General features: G+C 44.0%; 1 pseudogene; it reads right to left on the minus strand.

The window, feature by feature from the left end:
* Positions 1–371: 371 nt before the first annotated feature.
* Positions 372–4,422, minus strand: LOC139014350 (E3 ubiquitin-protein ligase RBBP6 pseudogene; annotated as a pseudogene).
* Between the last annotated feature and the right edge of the window lie 17,701 nt (positions 4,423–22,123).

Below are 22,123 nucleotides of genomic sequence, written 5' to 3' on the forward strand. Positions count from 1 at the left end.
GTTAGTTTAATTCCAAGGTATAGTGGGCCCTGGATTCATCCTGTTTTTCTTGTCTCCTGTGTGTGGTCAGCTTTACACAGACTGCATATACCTCCTAACAATGCTCATGATTGCCAAGTTTTCCCACCACATCTAGGAGCGTGGAGATCTCTCTTCAGAAAAGCAAAACACCTTTTTCCCCCAGACATCCCTAGCACATGTTCACCGTGGATAATTTTGAATATAGAGCCCACCCCTGGACTCACACTCATGGTCAGGAGGTGAAGTTGAACTAACTCAGACCTGACCCCAAGACACTTGCAACAGCATCCCTCAAATGCAAAGACTACGTGGAAAATGTCTGGATACCTAAGATATAGAGTTACCAAGAACTAAGCAGAAAAACAACTGGTGTTGTAGGACCGGCTGATCTAGAAAGGAGAGGCAGGCATAGTCACAGAGTGGCCAGAACTCCGAGTAGTCCCAGGATCCTCTCAGACCTCAGCAGGTTGCCGAGTGGCCAGTTGACTTCTGGGGCTGCTGACAAGGTTATGAGCATTTTCAAAGGAGGGCTTCCTGAAATCTCTCCATTTCCCCTGTTCGCCTCTGTGTCAACGATAGAACTATCCCAGCCACCTTGTCTCTTAGACCAAAGCTGTCCCTAGGAATCAGGGACAGGTTGAAGCTGGCAGGTTATTGTTCATGGGCCCTATCCACATGGCCTTCTCTAGTTCAGCTCACCATATTCCGGCTTCTTCAGACCAGCCAGCGATGGCCTCTGACCCCAGTAAGGGCTAAGGTCATCTTTAAGAGCTCACCTGATGAAGTCAGGCTCAGCTGGAATCATCTTCCTTTGATTAATGCAAACTCCGCTGATTTGGAACCTTAATGACATCTACAAAATCCCTCCCCCTTTGCCAAAGTCTTTTGGCTGAAGCAAATCACAGGTCCCATCCTGGTGGGGACTCTATAGGTCATGAATATCAGCAGGTGGGAGTCATAGGGGAATGCAGTCACTCTGGCTGCATTTTTCTCTCTTCTTCCACCCGTTCCCCAAATACAGTGCACCTGCTAAATGTTTCACAGGTACCATCAGCATCATATACCAAATTGGGGATGTGCTGCCCTGTATTCATGAAAATGAGAATCTAGAGGGGAAATGCTTTCTATCCACCTACATCTATAATCTTGGTGTATTTGCATTCCATCCTGTGGGTTTTTAGAGTGTGCTTGCACACCTATGTTGCAAGGATGGCAAAACCAACTGGAGTTTTTGGGCCATTTCAGCCCTGCTTCAGTTTTAACTGCACACTGAAGTCACTCTTACAGACTTGGGTCAATTGGCATCGCAACAGGAGCCAAATATAGCCCAGTAGATAACTTTTGAGTGGCTCCAGTTGAATTCACTATACAGCATTAAGGACTGGAGCATTATGCAGGATTAATGAAAAACAAGAAATAATGTGAACAAAACTTTTCAAGTGTTTGTACCCTAAGTACAATATAACCAATAGTCAACATAGCCTAGGCCTATGGGTTTCTGATTATGTGACCCACAACTGAAAAAACAAAAATAATCTTGAAATTCCCAGTGAGTTCGGATGGCCTAAACACCATTGATGTTGGGGTCCAGCCCCAGCAGGTCCAGGGGTTCCCAAAAGTGTGGACGGAGTCGGCGAAGAAGGAATGACATGGAGACAGCATTCAGTTGATCAGCAGCCTAGCCAGGATCTCTAGCCAGGATCTCCAGCCAAGTTCTATGTTTTATTGTCTTGTTACATCTGTATTTATACCAGTTGATTTTAATCCTGTCAATTTCTATTGCAAAGGTTAGGGCTTTTCTTATCTCCATTCCAGGGAGTAAAGATTATGTAGCTTAAGCGTGATTGTCACTTCGCAGAATCCTTGTTAGCAGACCTTGTGCTCCCGTGTCTGAGTGCGTGCGTGTGTGTGTCTTTGTGCGTGTGTGTGTGTGTGTGTGTGTTTTGGCCCCAGGGAGGCATCTCATCACTGGACTTGTAGGTTCTCTTGATTTTCCAGAAGGTTGTAACAACTTTGTGTTTAGAAGGCCTTTGCTTCCTTCCGCCTTCGGTGTTCCTTATGTTTACTTCCTTTTCCATCTCCTGCAGCACTGTCGCTCTCCTTCTCTTTTGACTTTGTGCTATCCTTCCGATTGTGGCTGTCTCTTTGTGAGAGCTTTCCTGGAGAGTTGCTACCACCTATGTTTCGACTTCTACGACTTTGTCCACCCGAGTAAACTTCTCTGCAGCCCCTTGTAAGGGGACAATTGCTGATATGAAGTGGTGAATAGCTCTCTGGAGGAAAGTTCTCTCCATTTGCTGACTCTCGAGGCTGTGCTCCAGCAGCATAACCTCTGTAGAACTTGTCATACCACTCCCTGTGTTTTCTCTCCCACTCTCGGTAATGCTCGTTTTCAAATGGGTCTCTAAAGTCAACACTCCTCCCATAATAAGCTTTTCTGTCATACGGTGGTGGAACTTCACTGTATCTATTAAAATGTGCAAGTCCTGTTTCCCCTTGTGGTACAGTCCATTTATTTGGAGACTGTCCCCTCAATGCTTGAGGGGACCTTGATCGCAAAGGGCATCGCCAATATAGTGGCGACCTTGACCTAGACCGACAATATCCATGAGGTCTAGACCTTGGGCGGGAATTTCGACTCTTGCCTCTGCCCCTTCTGGGGTCTGGAAGTGATCGCAAATAGGAACGAGAGTGTGAGCGGCTAGGTGATCGAGAATAAGAAGGTGACGGCGTTGAACCAGATCTTGATTTAGAGTAAGTAGAGGGACTTCTGGAGTATGAGGAAACACCATAGGGATATTTAGACTCTCCTTTTAGCCATCGCAGCTCTCGGTAGAATTCTTCCCCGGGCCCAAGTGGCGCTTGTGTCGTTGGGATGGTATTTGAAAGAGCAGGCTGCACTCCTGATGATACCCAAGGCGTTGACAAATTGGCTGGCGCTGGAGGGAACCCGGGGGGAGGGACGCTATACCCAGCAGGTGGTGACTGTCCAAGCAAAGACGGGGTTCCAAGCACAGGCACCGGGTAACCTTTCTCCTCCACAAGGGCAGTCATTGCTATGGAAGAGGTTCCCTGTGAATGTTCTGAGGCAAGGGCTGCGGCTGGCACTATTTTATGTTCAGAATCCCAGAGAGGCCCATCTGACTTTTCCCAGTGGACTGATGTGGAGACCGTTGCAGTTACATCCAGTACAGGCACTGGGGCGGATGAATTTCTGGGCACAGCAGGGGCTAAGGAAGACTGATGAGAAGTTACGGAAGATATAGAGGGAGCCGTGTGGCCTGAGGAAGACGTCACTGGAATCCTCGGAGGATCTTGTTGTCTTGGTATTGGAGATCTCATCAGAGGCTGTAGATTCCGCTGAAGGAGAGGTCTCGGAGGCGGTATCGGGGGTGGTGGTGGGGGTAACTGGTTCCGCAGTCTTTTTGCGTAACCACCAGTTCCATTTTTGAAGTTATTAACAGCCTGTCGCAAGAATTGATTGGCAATTAAATCATCGGGAGAGACATCATGTTGATGACACGTGGGGCACGTATGGTCCTCTGATTCCAAGAGCGCTGTTCTTATACACTCATCACAATAGCTGTTTTCACAGCAGGGAATGACAGCGGCATCAGTCACGACGTCTTTGCAGATGGGGCACAGCAACTCGTCTGGGATAGGGTCGTCCTTTTCAGAAGACGAAGAGGGCTCCTCTGGTAAGAAAAGTGGCCTTTCTTTCTTCCCAATTGCGTATGCTTCTGCCTCTATAGTCGGTATTGCGTATGTTCCAGTGTCGGTAAGCTTTGCACCTTTCACGTTAGGATCTTTCACTTCCATCATGAAACTTCTGGGGATTCCAGTGCTCCTTTTAATCCTCGGACGAGGTTCGAAGCATTCATCCCCGTTTGTGGGGCAGTTCTTAATATAGTGGCCGGGTCTACCACAGCAGAAACAGGTATAAGATGGAGGTGGTGGACCTAGAGGCTTCTTCATGTAATTGACGGGGCCGTATGCACGGCCAGATTGCGACATCATGGCTTTAATTTTATCTTCTTCAGAAGCATTGGCTTCAGCCAGATTGGCAGTCTTTGTGAGCTGGGCCAGAGACAGAGATGCAGAAGAGTCATCAGTGACCGTTGAAGTGCCCATCACTGGTTCAGTTCGACCTGTAGCGTCAGCCTTGCTTGTAGATTTCACAGCTCCAATAGGAATTCTTCTAACAATGACAGATACGTTCTTAGGAATCAGCGCATTGTCATCGGTCTGCGCGTTGGTGATCTGCAGGTCACACTTGGCAGCTTTCAGCTTCTCTCTCCCCATAATCTGCTTCTTTAGGTCGCCGAGGGAGATGTGCCGCCCATCAAAGGTGGCGATGGCATAGTTGAGTTTGGAAGCGAATTTATAATGCACACAGGCCATGGTGCCCAAGGACTCCTAAGGAAGGTTGGGCGTGGAGACGTGGACACGCTCAAGATATGTCTAGTTGTCGACTTAAGAACAGAATATGTCCGTACACAGAACACACGCAAGACACTGAAGGACCGCAGGCCTCGGGTTAAACACCCCCTCCCCACAGCAGGGGCATGAGAACCGCAGTCCAGACCCCGAGCGCGGAATCACTTCAGGGGCAGGAGGGTGGACCAGGGCGGGAGGGCACTGCGTCACCACCAGGCCGGCAGCGGGCCTCCACCGGGCTCCGGGCACGGCCTCGCCACCCAGGCCCCTTGCTGGGGTCCAACCCCAGCAGGTCCAGGGGTCCCCAAAGGTGTGGACGGAGTCGGCGAAGAAGGAATGACACGGAGACAGCCTTCAGTTGATCAGCAGCCTAGTCAGGACCTCTAAGCTTTCAGTTGATCAGCAGCCTAGTCAGGACCTCTAGCCAGGATCTCCAGCCAAAGTTCTGGTCAGGATCTCATTAGGATCTGATGTTTATTGTCTTGTTACATCTGTATTTATACCAGTCAATTTTAATCCTGTCAATTTCTATTGCAAAGGTTAGGGCGTTTCTTATCCCCATTCCAGGGAGTAAAGATTATGTAGCTTAAGTGTGATTGTTCATAGTTAAAGTGACTAACTACCTGCTTGGCACTTAGTTAAGGGGTTTTATTCCCTCCCTAACTTCAGGGAAAAATTCCTACCTGGGGAAAAAACCTTTCTCAGAGAGGTGACCTAGTTAAAACACATAGTGCCAAGAAGGTGAGCAAACATATTAAGAACAGTATGCCATATACGCCAGGTCCCTTGAAACATATGCTGTGCAGATGTTTCTTCCCTGCAGCGACTGTGTCAAGCAGCAAGGATGGACCGGCTTCCGGCAAATTCCCCCTTTTTTATTTTTTAAATGATAGCGCATGTAAATCCCCTGGACCTGCTGGGGCTGGACCCCAACACAGTACAAGTAAGTAGGGCCCTGATCCCCACTCTTTCTTCACCAAAGTTCTGTGTTATTGGCCTGGACAAGTCCCAGTAGAAAGCATGCACTATGGCCATGTTGGGCCCCTCATTCCCTTGGCTCTGGGGTGAAAGCTCAGGGCAGAGCTTTCTTCTGAATGGACACCAGAGGCAGAGTTGAGCTGGAAAATTCAAGCAGGCACGCCCATTCCAGGGCGAAGAGGAAAAGTAGCAATTTGGCAACAAAAAAATTAGAAAGGTTTCAGAGAAAGGAACAGAGAAATCAAAAACAACCAAGAGAGAATGCCTGAAGGCCCTGTCTGAAGGGGCCAATATGGCATATATGTGCCCATCTTAAGGGGCTACAATGGTTACTCCATCTTAACATTTTTGTAGTGTAAGGCATTACTCACACATTTGCGGTGATACTGGCATAAACACACCTACTGCCCCGCCAGTTAGCAAAGGTATAGCACATTTAATTATGTGTAGTACATAATACTTGGTAATGATAATGAATTACTGTTTACTATATTATTATTTTTATCATTATTTTATTTTATTTTATTTTTTAAAAATATTTTATAGATTTTTTACAGAGAGGAAGGGAGAGGGATAGAGAGCCAGAAACATCAATGAGAGAGAAACATTGATCAGCTGCCTCCGGCACACTCCCCACTGGGGATGTGCCCGCAACCAAGGCACATGCCCACGACCGGAATCGAATCCTGGACCCTTGAATCCGCAGGCCGACGCTCTATCCACTGAGCCAAACCAGCCAGGGCTATCATTATTTTAGAGAGTACTCTTTACACTTACTAAAAATAACTTTGCTACAGAACAGTATGCTGTGTTGTGCCAGTAGTAGCCCCATAAGTCTTGTGTTTACCAAGTCTCTTTTGAGCATCATCTTCTCTTGTGCTTGATTTAACCTCGTGTTGTTTTGTACAGTAACATGTTGTACAGGCTAGTGGTTTCGGAGTGAGAGCCTATCCCATATAGCCTAGCTGCCTAGCAGGCTGTATCTTCCAGGTGTGTGTTAGTTGTGCACTCAATGATGTTCACACAAAGATGAAATACCTCATGACACATTTCTCAGAGTGTCTCCCCATCACTAATCTGCACATGACTGTATTAGTATATACAGGCATATGTCAGAGTATTTAGGGCGTGGTTCCAGACCACTGCAATAAAGTGAGCCCTTATCTTTTTTACTGGTGGAAGGTTATGCCTTCAATTTATTTAAAAAAAGAGCAACATGCCATAACCGGTTTGGCTCAGTGGATAGAGCGTCGGCCTGCGGACTGAAAGGTCCCAGGTTCGATTCCGGTCAAGGGCATGTACCTTGGTTGCGGGCACATCCCCAGTAGGGGGTGTGCAGGAGGCAGCTGATTGATGTTTCTGGCTCTCTATCCCTCTCCCTTCCTCTCTGTAAAAAATCAATAAAATATATTTTTTTAAAAAAAGAGCAACATTATTACAATAAAGTGAAGTGCAATAAAATGAGGTATGCCTTATGTTACATTTATATTTACTAAAAATATATGCATACCTACATATTTGCCATTTTTCTCAATAAATGGTAGGTAACAAGGTTGAATATGTAAAGATTAAGAAGCCTAGGCAAGCATGAAAATATGTATAACGCAATGTGCACTTTTAAGAGTATGAAATATCAGGTTTAATATCATTTTAGGTAAAATATGTATCTATACATATGTCACAGACTTCAAGAAAAAATATAAATTAAATGGTTTTGTGTTGCTGTGTTGCGACTTAGTTTAATATTAAATCGATTAAATGATACTGTGTCAGGCGTGGCATTATACAGGACTGTTCCCATGCACCAAGAAAAAAAAAAGGTGGTTTCTTTATTTCCTATCATTGAGATCAACTTTGAAGTCCTTCTCACCTGCATTTCTTCTAAAGACTGTGGGGGGAGAAGGAGCCTGAGCAAGCCTGCTAGTTAAAAGTCACACAGTCTCCTCTGTTTAAGCAGCCTGTCAGCTAATTATCACATCTCTTCAAAAGCCACCTTCCCACCAGAGCAATTTTCCCCTCTCCTTCTGCCTCTTCAAAAAATGCTTACATGTCCTCAGGTGATGGGGGAGGCGCCTGATCCCATCCAGGAAGTCCTCTAGGTCTGACTAATCCCCAGGTGAGGAACTTCTCTAACTTGGTGTAGACATTAGCCCCTGGTGCCACCGGCCCTGCCTGGTTCTTCTGGGGGACTGTGAAGTTCTCTGTGCTCGAGTGTCTGCTGAGCGTGCACCTGGATCAGGGCTGGGGGGCCACACACAGGAGGGCTGACTCTCAGCTTCTAGGGCTGCAGATACTCTGAGTTCCAGGCATGTTCACTTTCAGTCCCTGCTTGAAATCTTTACCAAACAGCCTCTGACAGAGGGGTCCTTCTACCCCTTACCCTGCAACTCATAGCAGGCAAGATAGATCTCACGACTCTATGCACCTGCCCCAGGAATGCCTGGCTGCCTTCCTTCCATGGAGGCAGGGAAGGAAGATGAAATACTCAATCAGGACCTTCCATCCCAATCTCACTTCCTTCCGTTCTATTCTATAGCTGCTCTCCCATGTTCGGAAAAAAGAAGCATCCAGCCAGATGTCTTTGGAACCTCAGCAAACATCTCCTGGATATCTTCATACTCTTCCCTCATCCTGGGGAGGAGTAGCCAGGACCCCACCTATTACTCCATTCCTTTGACCCTCTCAGAAACTGGGGCTTCTTCCCACCCACATGCTGTTTGCTGGGCAATGGTTTAACATCAAGTCCTGAAACCTTCCAGTGTCACCGCTTATGGTAAAGTTTTAGGGTCAGAAACTCTCTGCTTTCATTCTTGACATGGAAAGGAAGATTTGGAGTTTAAAATATCTTTTTCTCGCCCTAGCCAGTTTGGCTCAGTGGATAGAGCATCGGGCCCAAACTGAAGGGTCCTGGTTTCAATTCTGGTCAGGGGTGGGTACCTCCATTGCAGGTTCGATCCCCAGCCCTGATCAGGGCTCATGTGAGAAACAACCAATTGATGTGTCTCTCTCCCATCGATGTTTCTCTCTCTCTGTCTCTCCCCCTTCCTTCTACTCTCTCTAAAAATCCATGGAAAAATATCCTCAGGTGAGGATTAACAAAAAATAAGTAAATAAAATATATTTTTCTCTTTCTCCAAAACTTGCCTTTCAAATTATTTCCTTGCTATGTATTCAAGATAGAGAACTTTGAACTCCAAAACCAGTTAATTGCCATTTTATTCTTGACTTTTGATGCTTAGGTTGGTCCCCACAATGGTAGGTCAGCATTGCCTAGAAGCTTGTCAAAATGCAGACTCTCAGGCCTCCATAGACCTTCTAAATCAAAATCTGTCTTTGAGGAAGACCCGTCCCTCCCCCTTCAGCAGGTTACTTGTGTGCACAGTAAAATTTAAGTAGCATTAGTTTAGAAAAAAACTCTTCAGTCCTTTCCCCCTGGGTTCACTTTCACAGTTGATGGATTGAAAGAGAATGTGATTTACAAGGGCACTAAAAAGGCACGGTTTAATATCTATACTAATAAAAGGGTGATATGCTAATTAGACCAAACATCTTCTGGACAACCTTCCAGATGTCCTTCCTGACAAAGTCGCGCCTACACGAAGCTGCCCGCCCACATCCCAAGCAGCAGCGGCTGTGGTCCGAGAGAAGCCACCCACCCACAATCCCCTGCGGCTGCAGTCTGCCCGGGTGAAGCCAGCCTGGGTCCCAGATGCCTGTGGCCAGCCAGAGGGAGGGAATCCTGGGTCCTGGGTGCGGGGCCGAGGCAGAGGCAGTTAGGGGTGATCAGGCCATCAGGGGAGCAGTTAGGGGCAATCAGGCAGGCAGGCAGAGGTTGTTAGGGGCAATCAAGCAGGCAGGCAGAGGGGTTAGGGGTGATCAGGCAGGCAGGCAGGCGAACTGTTAGGAGCCTGCAGTCCTGGATTGCTAGTTTAGGTCCAATCCCTGTGGGTCAGACATCCCCCAAGGGATCCCGGATTGGAGAGGGTGCAGGCCGGGCTCAGGGACTTCCCCACCCCCATGCATGAATTCTGTGCACTGGGCCTCTAGTTTTCAATAATAAGGGTTTAATCCTAGTCATCATTAATAGATGTGTACCTTTGTAAAAACAAAAATGAAAACAAAAACCCTTGGGGAGAACCAAATCCTTTCCATGCCCTGACAAACTGTAACTGCTTTATGGGAGGAACTCTCAGAGCCTTTCAGCTTGCATCCCCTTATGTCTCTGAGAACCAGGTTGTGGGCCAAAGCCTCTGTCCTCCTACAATATCATATCATCTTCCCAACCTCTGATGATAAAAGAGGTTATGTTCCTGAGGCTCAGTGACATTAACAACCCACTCAGGATCACCAGTCTCCCAAGAGGCAGAGCTGGGGACAGAGCTGATTCATTCAAGTCTACTCCCAATATCTTTTCCAAGCTGTTTAAAAGAAGAATGCCAGTAAAAAGCTTGTTTCTTTGGTTTTAGAAATAAGCACAAAAATAAGAAAAAATGCTTGCCTTGACTTAGAACAATTTGGTTCTTTTATGTAACCTTCTGTGGGAGAATAGGATGTGCCTCTAAGATATCAACCTCAAACATTAGGATTCTCACACTCCCATAATAAAGAGGAAGAGGAGGGAGAGGAAGAAGAGGGGAAATAATTAAGTATCGAGCTTTATTGGAGGAAGCATCAACCATTCTCAAAATAAACATATACTTGCCACCCTGGGACTCTCAGAGCTCTACCAAGGGAGTTTCTCAGGCACCATGCAGCCTGTGTGGTAAGTCAGACCACTTCAAAATTCAGTGACAATCTATTCAGCTGTTTCCACAACTTGCAATAACCATTGTATAGATAAATCTTATTGTATTTGTATAGGTCATGATTAATACATCCAGCAGGCTTACTGTGAGCCATCACTGGATACATGCCAGGCATGAGGTCTACAATGCTTAGAGAAAGGAATAACCATTATCTTCTTCAAGAAATGAGGAAATTGAGTCTTGGGGAGGCTAAGTAACCTAACCAAGGGTACCCAGCTCATAAGTGGCAGAAACAGAAACTGAAATCAGGGTCATCCTTTAGCACTACCATCCATCAATTTATCTCCTCAACCAATGAAAACCTTTGGTCTAGACCACCTGTTAGACTGGATGATGAGCCTCAGGGATTAGCGATAGCTGGCAGAGTCCTAAAGGAAAAGAATGCCTAGCAGGGGGCTGATGAAGGACTTGTGGGGATAGAGAGGCAGGAATCCCCAGGCATCAAAGGTGGTGACTAACAGAGAAAGTCCTGCCTACCATGTTGACACAGTTGCAGAGAAAAGGTGGTGCTGATGACTAAGGCTAAATAGCAAAGCTGGGGTTTTTCCCAGACCCCATTCCAATTCCTTTTCATACAACCCTTTGAGAAACAGAGATTTCAATACATGCTAGTGGTGCACCTTTACCTTTTCTTGTAAAATTTTAAGTAAACTCAAACACAGCTATTCGAGGTACTGGAATGCTACAGTTTTAGTACAGACCATGGATCATTTTTGTTGTTATTAATCATCACCCAAAGATATTTTTCCATTGATTTTTTTAGAGAGAGACACAGAGAGAGAAACATCAGTATGAGAGACACATCTATTGGTTGCCTCCTGCTTGCATCCCTAAGGGGCCAGAGATCAAACCTGCAACCCAAGTATGTGCCCTTGACCAGGAATTGAACATGTGACCCTTCAGTGTGCAGGCTGGTACTCTAACCACTGAGAAACACTGGCCAGGGCCAGACCATTGAACATTTTAATGTAGAATTTCCTACCAATCTGATGGCCAAGGTTCCCTTCCCAGTCAATTTTCCAGCACATTTTCACACAAGGAAAAACAGTGATCCATGCAATTGCCTACATAAAACCAAGAAAGGAATATGTCTGGGTTTTTAAACTCTAGGAATGAGAATGTTCCCTGCTGAAAAGATTGTTTAATAAAAGGAACCATCCCCACTACCCACCTCTCAGCAACTGTACACACATCCTCTCCACCAGTTGGTGCAGCCTGCTGGCCATTCAACTCACCCTTTGCCTGCCTTCCCACGTCTAGCCAAAATGGGGGCCTCCACTCTGATGCCTTATAATTGGCTGTTGTTGAGCACTGATGTCCAATCAGCATGCTTGAAGAACACAGACCCTGCAACAGACACCAGCCATTGGAATGAATACCAATTTTTCTGCAAAGACCCCTGGAGAATTCAATATGTGGGTTGTTCTTCTGAATGCTCCTTTAAACATGCAAATCCCTTCAGCACTGCTGTACTGCTGATTGAATAGAATATGAATTAAAGGCTCAGCCTTTTTAGTTATGCTCAGATCATAAAGTATGTAATATCTTGTGGTGGTGGTGGTGGTAGTGGTGGTGGTGGTGGTGGTGGTGGTGTGTGTGTGTGATTTGGTAACCAGAGCAAGTCAAGGCTTTTTGTATTATTCAATACTGTTCCAAACAAGACTAGGAAATGAGAAGTAGTCCTTCAGATGTTATCTAGATTCAAAAATCTAGATAACATCCAGATGATTAATGTCTAGAACATAAAATTCAATTATAGGAAGACTATTGGGATAGTGATAAAAATAAAGAGAGGGTAGAAATTCCAGATAAATTCTGAAGGATCTTGTGATTGATTTAAGCTACCATTAACCACATGGGATCTAATCAGAGGCTTTTTCTTAAAGGTAAATCTGAAATTTAGGAAATGAGAGTTTTATAGGATGGGAGAATATCCATCAGTACTTTGTAGAAATAGTCCTGAAAATGGGATGTCCTTCCTCACAGATGTTGAGAGTTATCACAGTTCAGGTATTTGCACAAAAGTGCTGAGGGTCAAATTATAAGAACTTTCCTCTGTAATCTACACTCTATTTGAGCCCCCAGTGATTTGTACTTTCTGGCCTCCAGAGTTTAGGGAGCAGCTAGAGATTCAGCATTTACTCTGAGGTTTTCCATGGAGATATAATTTTATCATGAGTCCCCTTTCACTACAAATGAATCATCTCACCAGGAAGCAAGGCAATAGTTTACCTTCTATTTAATATGGAACAAAGTTCAACATTACTCAATATCTCAGCTGACTCTTTCACACCGAATGCTGGAAATGCATAGTTTTAGAAGGTTTCTGCTCAAACTGGATATTTCTACCTGCCTTCCTTCAAGTAATACAAAGGACTTGTGGTTCAGTGAGCATTGCGGTGGAGACAGAAGGACTCTAAATCCTGTTAACTCTCTAGTTGACATTGACCTCACTGTTCCTAGATGTTATCCCTAAAAGGTGGGAAATAACATTACTAAATTCTGAGGTATTTTCCTGAATAGTTCACTTACTATTTTTAGAGAGAGTTGGCAAAATATAACTTTGGGTGAATACAGGTGATTCAAATTTGAAAGGTTGATTCTATCTTGAAGATGTTGGAGGGGAATGCAATTCTGAGGTCGAAGGCATGTGATCACCATTAATATTATTATAGAGCTACTTGTCTCTTTCCTCCACATCACTCATTCTTAAATATATTATTGGAGAGCTAAAGCAAAGTCACATCTAAAGCTCACAACTATTATGTGGCACTTATCATTATCTTTGCTTTATCATTAAAGGGCTGAAGCTCATGGGGCATTAGGCCTCTAAGCTCTTGCCATTAGAAAATGGAGATACTAGAACTTAAACAAAAGATATCAGGGCCCTAAATATGTCCCCTAAGCCCAATTTCCAGTTTCTAGTTTGTGTTTGAGATGTTTTCTGGCAGAAGAATTCTACCCTTTCCACCCAGGATTAGAAATGCCTAGAGAAATAAGACTTCCCAGCACTAGCTGTCAGTCAACAACTGACAGGAACTGGTGGATAAATACTTCGTTCAGCTCATTCCCCTTTTAATGGGAATATCTCTGAGGTGCAAGTTCTACTTTTCCTCCTGAGGCCCCAGCAGGTTAAGACTCAGTTGCCTATGGTAGAAACTAACTTGATGACCTGTCCTTTAGTAGCTGCTTTCCATTCCTGGAGAAACTCCCCAACCTTTTCATTGCACATGATCCAAATTCCCTGCTTGCACTCACATCCTTGGATGTACTTCTGACTAAGCCAAAACTAAGACACAGACCTTTTGACCCCCAGGTCTATATTCTCATTTTGAGTCAGAATAGAAAGAAGTTAGGGAAAATTCCTGATGAGTGGAATGAGGAAGTAGGAGGAGACTTCACTGGTTGATAAGTTTCTAGGTCCTCTGACTGGAGCTCAAGTATGATCAAAAGAAATAGTTTAGGGCAGAAAACTCCTGCAGTGGTCACATAAGTGAATAACAGCAAGAACTGGCTAAAACCAGATCAATCCAAGGTGGAGGAAAAACTGTCCAGAGAAGAATCTGAAAACTTACTATACCATCTTATCTAATAAAGAGGGAATATGCAAATTGACCACACCATAATGGTCAAGATGGCTGAGCCCACAGCAGAGGCTGAGGTCCCATAATGAGCCTTAACATACAATCAGCAGGGATCTGAGGCTGCGTGGTGCTGGGCCGGGGCAGGGGACCTGAGGCTGTGCCCCTTGCCTGGTGGGGCTTGACGGGGGACCTGAGGCCATGCTCCCTGCCCTGGCGCCAGGCTGGGGGACCTCAGCCTGCGCCCCCCCCCCTGGCAGGACTTGACGGAGGACCTCAGGCCACACCCCCCACCCCAGCACCAGGCCAGGTGACCTGAGGCCATGACCCCCACCCAGCAGGACTTGACAGGGTGGGGCCGGCCGGGTTTGGGTCTCGCACGATTTAGAAGCGCATGTGAGTGGGAAAATTTATAAAATGTAGGACTAGAGTGCATCTCTCTGTGGAAAGCATTGAGATCTTCCTCAGTGTTATGCTGAGAAACTGCACAGGGTGCAGGGGAGGAAAAGCAACCTTGATCAGACGTTCTCAATATGCCAGGTGCCTCAACCCATTCTGTCCTCACCCGGTCCATGAAGGTGGCTCCTGCCATTACTCTGTGTAACAGATGAGAAATTCGGAGCTGCTTTGCAGGGAGAGCTAAAGAGCCCTCAGCCCCCAGCGTACCTGGTCTTTTGGGCTTTTTAGATGAGAGCTCAGAATAAAGAATATGTTTTTCCTCCTGATGCAGATACACACACTTTTATAATGGAAACATATTTTTCTAAACTACACATGCCTTTTCTATGTGAGATTCACTGATTTTCTTCCTTTCCTTTATTTGATAATAGTTTCAATAGAGTACTAGTAAATTGCAGCCACACCATATTAATGAGACATCAATTGAAGTTTGAAAAGCACTCAACTCCAAAACCAGTCCTCACAGGTAAACTATGAGTTTTTAAATCAAAGTCCTATGGCACCAGGAGGGTGAGGGCATGAGTGGTGGCGGGGGGGAGGAAATGGGGCGATAAGGACACATATGTAATACCTTAATCAATAAAGAAAAAAAAAAGTCCTATGGCATCTTTCGTCTATTCCTCCATCCACCCATTTATCTATCCATCCATCAATAAATACCTATTAGCATGCAGAAGTTGAACTAACTTTATGGTCTAGGTTTCCCCATTACAGGAATTGATGCTATCTCATTAATCTTCAGCTCCCAAAATGAAAAAATTGGAATGATTGGGCCACGCAAAGAATCAGTAAATGGCAAATATACACCATAGAAACACCTAACAGAGCAATTACAGATGGCTCCAGAGCTAACATCTTTGGGCATAAACCATGCCCCCTCAAAAATGAAAATCTTCCTTCAGATAATCAGTCACAAAGAAAAATAAAACAAAAATAAGAGATAAGAGAAGCAGTCACCATAGCATGCTGAGTTGTCAGTATTAAAGGTCTCACATAGCATGAAAAATGGATGGGGAAATGAAGAAAACTGAAACCACACCATCCGTCCCCACAGCACTCTCACTTCTTTCTCGCTTCTGAATTTGTTGTGAGTCCTGCTAACCGTGACCACAGGCTGCTTAAAATTACACCATTTACCTTATTTAATTTTCTCCTGCAGTCATAAATATTAATTAAGCTCAACCACAGAGAGGCTGTATTTCAATCCATGCACCGCCTGAGGACCATAAGCAATTAAGAACCACAGCAATTTAAGTACTATCTGGTTCTATAAGAGTGCCCTGTGACATCCACATTTTTATTTTTAAAATTAGGTCAGATTTATTAAATCCTAGTGGTTTCTTTTTCCTACCTAACTTCTCCTGCCTTGTGCATGTTCCAAATTTGATTCTTCTCTTGTAAATATGATGTATGCTCCTCCAGAGGACTTGTTCATTTTCTTTAAACAAGATGCCCCAGCGTGTATATTTTGATTAATAAGGACCAGAAATATTTCTGTGCAGTCTGTCTGCTAGCTATTCAGTGGAGAGAACATACTTTACAGTGTTTATTATTTACTATTATTTGATGACAAAATCATTAGCGGCAATTGTAAAAATGAAGGATATATGAAGTGGAAAGTGAAAGTCTTCTCCCAACTTCTTCCAATCCCAGTTTCTGGGGGTTAGTTTGTGAACAGCTTTGTGTGTGACCTTCAGATATTTTCTATGCATACACAAACAGAGTCAGAGCTTATTTTTATAAAAATCAAATTGCTTATATCTGAAACTATTTAACCCTTCATCATGAAATGGATATACTTTCTATATTATTTCATGGAGATTTATATAATTCTTTATAACAGCTGTGCAACATTTCAGAATAGAGTTGGGGTATGTCAATTACAGTTGACATACAATACTAATTAGTTTCAGGTGTACAACCCAGTGATTAGAATTCATATGACTTACAAAGTGATCACTCCAATAAATCTAGTACCCATCTGGCAGCATACATAGTTATTACAATATTATTGACTATACTAGTGGCCCAGTGCACGAAATTCATGCACATTAAAAGGGAATTAATTAGAGAAAATATTTTAATATTGTGCATATCCAGCTCCCTCCTCCCTCCTGTCAGAGTCTGGGCTGGTGCAGCGTCAAGTCCCCACAGGCACCGCCAGACCCAGAGTCAGGTCCCCGCTCACCCGCATGCGCCTTGCCACACACGCAGCCCCACCCACCCGCACACACACACACACACACACACACACAGACACACAGCATATATTCTCTATGCTGTACTTTGCAGCCCCATGACTATTCTGTAACTACCAACTTGATTTCTTAATTCCTTCACCTTTATCACCCATTTCCCCTAAACCTCCTCCTATCTAGCAATTTTCAAAATGTTCTCTGTATCTATGAGTCTGGTTCTGTTCTGCTTGTTAATTTGTTTTTAGATTCCATGTATAAGTGAAATCATATAGCATTTGTCTTTCTCTGACTTATTTCACTCAGCACAGTACCCTCTAGGTCCATCCATGTTTTTGCATATGGCAAGATTTCAATCTTTTTTATGGCCAAGTCATATTCCATATATATATATGCACTACTTCTTTGTCCATTCATCTATTCATGGACACTTAGGTTGATCCCATACCTTGACTATTGTAAATAATGCTGCAATGAACATATGGATGCATATGTCTTTTCTATTTAGTGTTTGGGGTTTCCTTGGATAAATACACAAAGTAGAATTTGTGGGACCTTTGTCTCTTGTTATTTCCTTTGTTTTAAGATATATTGTGGGGAGCACTTGAGATCTTACTACCTGGCATATGTCCTCAGTTTGGCTCAAATAAACTCTTAAAAATTAGAAAGAAAGTCTATTTCACCTATTAGAAGTATTGCCACCCAAACTTCTTTTTTAAATTTCCATTGTCATGAAATAACTTTTTCCATCCCTTTACTTTCATTGTGTGTGTCTATTGATCTGAACATATATAAGGGTCATGTTTTCTTATCCCTTCAGCCGTCCTATTTTTTTTTTATTAGAGCATTTAATTTATTTGCAGTTAAAGTAATTGTTAATAGATATGTATTTATTGCCATTTTATTATTCATATTTTTATCATTTTTCCTCTTTCCTTCTTAAAGAAGATCCTTTACGATGTCTTTTAATATTAGTTTGATGGTGATAACTCCTTTAGGTTTTTCTTGTCTGGGAAGCTCTTTATCTGTCCTTTGATTGTAAATGATAACTTTGCTGGGTAAAGTAATCTTGGTTGTAGGTCATTATTTTTCATCACTTTAAATATTATGTGCCAATTCTGGCCTGCAAAGTTTCTGTTGAGAGATCAGCTGATAGTCCCTGTAGATAACTAATTGCTTTGTTCTTGCTGCTTTTAAGATTATCTCTTTGTCTTTAACCTTTGGCACCTGAATTACAATGTGTCTTTGTGTGGGCCTCTTTGGGTTTATCTTATTTGGGACTCTTTTGTGCTTCCTGGGTTTGTACATCTATTTCCTTCTCCAGATTAGGAGAGTTTTCTGTCATTATTTTTCCAACCAGGTTTTCAATTCCTTGTTCTCTCTCTTCTCCTTCGGACACCCCTATAGTGTGAATGTTGGTACACTTGAAGTTGTCCCAGAGGCTCCTTATATTATCCTCATTTTTCTGGATTCTTTTTTTTTTTCTTTTTTGCTGTTCTGATTTGGTGTTTTCTGCCACTTTGTCTTTTAAATCATTGATTTAATCCTCTGCTTTATCTACTCTACTATTGATTCCCTGTAATGTATTCTTCATTTTAGTTATTGTATTCTTTATTTTCAAGTGGTTCTTTTTTGTTTTCCATTTTCATTTTTATGTTTCCTATCTCTTTGTTGAAGTTCTCACTAAATTCATCTACTCTTCCTCTAAGTTCATTGAGCACCATTATAACCAGTGTTTTGGAGTCTGCATATGATAGATGGCTTGTCTCCATTTTGTTTAGTTACTTTTCTGGAATTTTGTTCTGTTCTTTCATTTGGGACTTGTTTTTTTGTCTCCTCATTTTGGCTGCTTCTCTGTGTTTGTTTCTATGTATTAAGAAAGCTGCTATGTCTTCCAGTCTTGGTAGAATGGCCTTATATAGTAGATATTCTGTGGAGCTCAGTGACAACCTCCTTGATCACTCAAGCTGTGTGCTTCAGGTGTTCTCTCATGAGGGCTATGCATAGTCAGTCTCCTGTTGCAGTTGAGCCTTGATTGCTGTTGGCACTTCAATGGGAGGGATTTACCCCCAAGTTCATAGCCTTTGTGGACTGGCTGCTAACATGACATAGGAGCTGCTATGCAAGGCTGACCCTATGGAGAATGATTCACTTCAATAGGGCTCCAGTGCATGCAGAGTCTGCCTCTTGAGTGTGTCGCTCATACAGGTGAATGGGAAGTGCTCTGGTGTGGTCTGAAGCTGTCCACCAGGTGCACTGGCTCTGGGGCCTCCCAGGAACTTCAGGCCAATATCAGTTTCCACCTATGCCCTGCCCTGGGTGACCTGGCATAAGCTACAAAGCTACTTTTACTAGTCTTGGAGGTGCCTGAGAGAGGCCACGCTGCAAACCAAGGCTGGCTGCTGCTACTATCAGGATTGGGCCACTTAGCAAGAGGTATGGGACATAGCAAGACCAGATGTTGCCTGTTTGTGGGTTGTAAATCTTTGAGAGATTTCTAAAAAGTCCACCGCATGAGCCAAGACAGGACTTTTATTTGGAAAAGCCACTGGAAGCAGCTTGGTTGAGCCCACAAGTTAGGTGGAGTGTAGTCTTCAGGTTGATGGAGACTCAGATATGGCACCTGCCTGTGCCTGCAGGAGGAGGGCTCAGCAAAGGAACAAAAGCCTCTGACAGCACTTCTGCCTGGGAGAAAGCTGTCCCTCCAGCTCTTGCCCTAAAGCCAGACCATTCAGCTCCTCCCATGATGTATCATTGCACCTTTGGAGCTGCTGCCCTTCTAGAACACCAGGGACTTCAGCAGCCTTCCCTCTCACTCAGCCACACTTCCTGCTGGTTTTCTCAGCCAGAAGTTATGGTGACTTCTCTTCAGGACACTGGACCCCTAGGCAGGGGAGCCCAGTGTGAGGATGGAACTCCTCGATCCTCCAGGGAACCCTCCACAGCTGAGTATTTCTCCTGATTTCTGTCACATGTGAGTGTGGGGCAAGCCCTTTCCTCACCGCTGCCAGTTTTGAGGTGGCTTCTTCTCTATACCCTTAATTATAAAACTTCTGTTCAGCTAGATTTTAGAGTTCTGAACCATGATTGTTCTGCAGTTTAGTTGTAAATTTGATATTGGGTTATTATTTATTTAACCATACTCTTCATGACCTTGGGCATGTTGTTGATAAACTACACACAGCCTGGCCGTGGTGGCTCAGTGATTGAGTGTCAACCTATGAACCAAGAGGTCAGGGTTTGATTCCCGGTCAGGGCACATGCCCAGGTTGTGGGCTCAATCCCCAGTGTGGGGCATGCAGGAGGCAGCCGATCAATGATTCTCTCTCACCATCGATGTTTCTATCTCTCTCCCTCCCCCTTCCTCTCCAAAATAAATAAAAATATATATTTTTAAAAGTTTAAAAAAATAAAAAGAAATAAGCTACATACACAAACCATATCAATAGCTGAAAACTTCCCATGAGCGTCTTCTTTTCCCATCTTCTGATGTCTTCTCCATCTCACTGAAGGAATGTCTATTGGGAGGGAAGATAACGTAAGGCAGAAACAGGTCAAGATTTGGGTCCGAGAACTTGGGCTGGACTTGATGGGCTGAGTGACCTGAGGAAGGCCCCATTCCTGTGGCAACAAAGAGAACAAGCTCTCAGATGGGAAAGACTGGTTTGAAGCATCAAATCTGAAGCTGCTTTCAGCTCCTTCCACATTTTATCTTTACTTTCCAAGATCCAAGTCATTTGGGGGTAGGGAACTCCAGGAGTGAACATAAAGGACATTTTCTGTATTTCTAAATTCAATGTGTTAAAAAGGAGAAAAGAATGAAAGAAACAGGGAAGTAGAGATAGGATTTCTCTTTCCACTTTCTATGTAACTCTAAGGATTGGGAAGTAGATCTCAGGTCTGAGACACAGAACTCCCACCAGGACCAGATGTTCCTCTTCATTAGCATCTACTTAGCACTTTATTTTGAAGACTTAGCGGAATGAATTTACGAAGTTTTGTTCTTAAAGGGAAAAGCTAAAATCGGGATTTTGAAAGGTATAGACCTATTAAGCAGCTTAATACAATCTCTTCATCAGCTTTCTTATCCCCAATCCACATTGCTTTAACATGAAACATAGATGAAGTACTTGGGCCAGAATTCTCATTGTGTTTACATTAATTCTTCATGTGCTTATATAAATACGGTAGAAGTAAGAAGAATTTGCCCACAGGAAAAAAAGTATGTTCCCAACCTTTTAGCAGTTCTTACTTGGTAGAAAGGAGCCCTTTTCAGAAGGAATGCCTTACAACAAGGGTAAGATGATCTTAGTACTAATTATTAGTGCATATTGCAAATAGAATAACCTTTAAGAAAACAACGTAAGTTTTTAAATGCTTCACACCTTTGAGAGCACAAGTTTTAATTCTTAAATGTTTCCTGTTATGTATGTTGGAAGATATTTGGGTGACAAAGCAAGAGAAACAGTGTGTTTCTTAGTGGGGGTGGGGGTGGGGTAACTTGGGTATTGTCTGTGGGTTTAGTTTTCATTATCCGGGTCATGTTATTTTTCTCATATGTTAGCAGGAAGTGCCACTTCAGCATCAGGTCAAATTCTGGGGGGTGGGGGGGAGGGGGGAGTCAACCATTCCCAGTGGCTATCACAAGAGGTCCAGTTCTTTTCCAGGAGGAAGACATACAACCCCGCCAGGGGAAGGTAAAGGCGGGGGGAGGGGGGGGGGCGTGGGGGGGGGGGACATATGTAATACTCTTTGTAATACTTTAAGCAATAAAACAAAATATTTTTTAAAAAACTCAATAAACAGGAATCTCTTTGTCACTTTTTTGTCTTTTTGATCTTTCTATTTTGCTTCTTAAAATGCATATTAGGGTCAAAGGTTGGAAATGTTTAGGACCAGGTCAGTCCTGTCTCTTTTCTTTTTCAGGACGAGCCCAACGTCAAAGGTTCACAGGAAGGCAGGATAAACTGGGTTCCCTGAGGCTTCTTCCTTAAGGAGAAAAGTTAAAGAGGCTCGGTGGACTTTAGACGGCACAGTGTGCTTGCTGAAACTTTGCTAGACCATCTTCCACACTTGGAAAATGACAGCTTCTATTTGTAAACTAATAGTTGCAGTAGGTCTTCTCTCCTCCCCAGTCCACCAAGGAGGTCCCTGTTTAGGAAAAACGCAGCCCAGGGAAAGAGGTGTAGTGGGTGTTGGGTGAGCTAACAATTTGTGGCGGGGGTGGGGGAGAACTTTGCTTGGAGCGAGTTTACCCTACTACTTGGACTTCTGGCAGAGATGGGTTCTGAGTCCTGTGGGCTGGGAAGGTGAATCCTGGCATCCTGGGGAGAGTTAGTGTGGCTGGTGGGAATGGGAGGGGAGAACTGTCAACAGAGGATGAATTTAACGCTGCTCATTTTTTTAAATATATTTTACTGATTTTTTACAGCGAGGAAGGGAGAGGGATAGAGAGTTAGAAACATCGATGAGAGAGAAACATCGATCAGCTGTCTCCTGCACACCCCCCACTGGGGATATGCCCGCAACCGAGGTACATGCCCTTGACTGGAATCGAACCCGGGACCCTTCGGTCCGCAGGCCGACGCTCTATCCACTGAGCCAAACCAGTCAGGGCTAACGCTGCTCATTTTATCAAATCACATCT

Source organism: Myotis yumanensis, unplaced genomic scaffold, assembly GCF_028538775.1.
Source record: "Myotis yumanensis isolate MYYU_CA2020_CCGP unplaced genomic scaffold, mMyoYum1.0.hap1 SCAF_7, whole genome shotgun sequence".
NCBI classification, from domain to species: Eukaryota; Metazoa; Chordata; class Mammalia; order Chiroptera; family Vespertilionidae; genus Myotis; species Myotis yumanensis.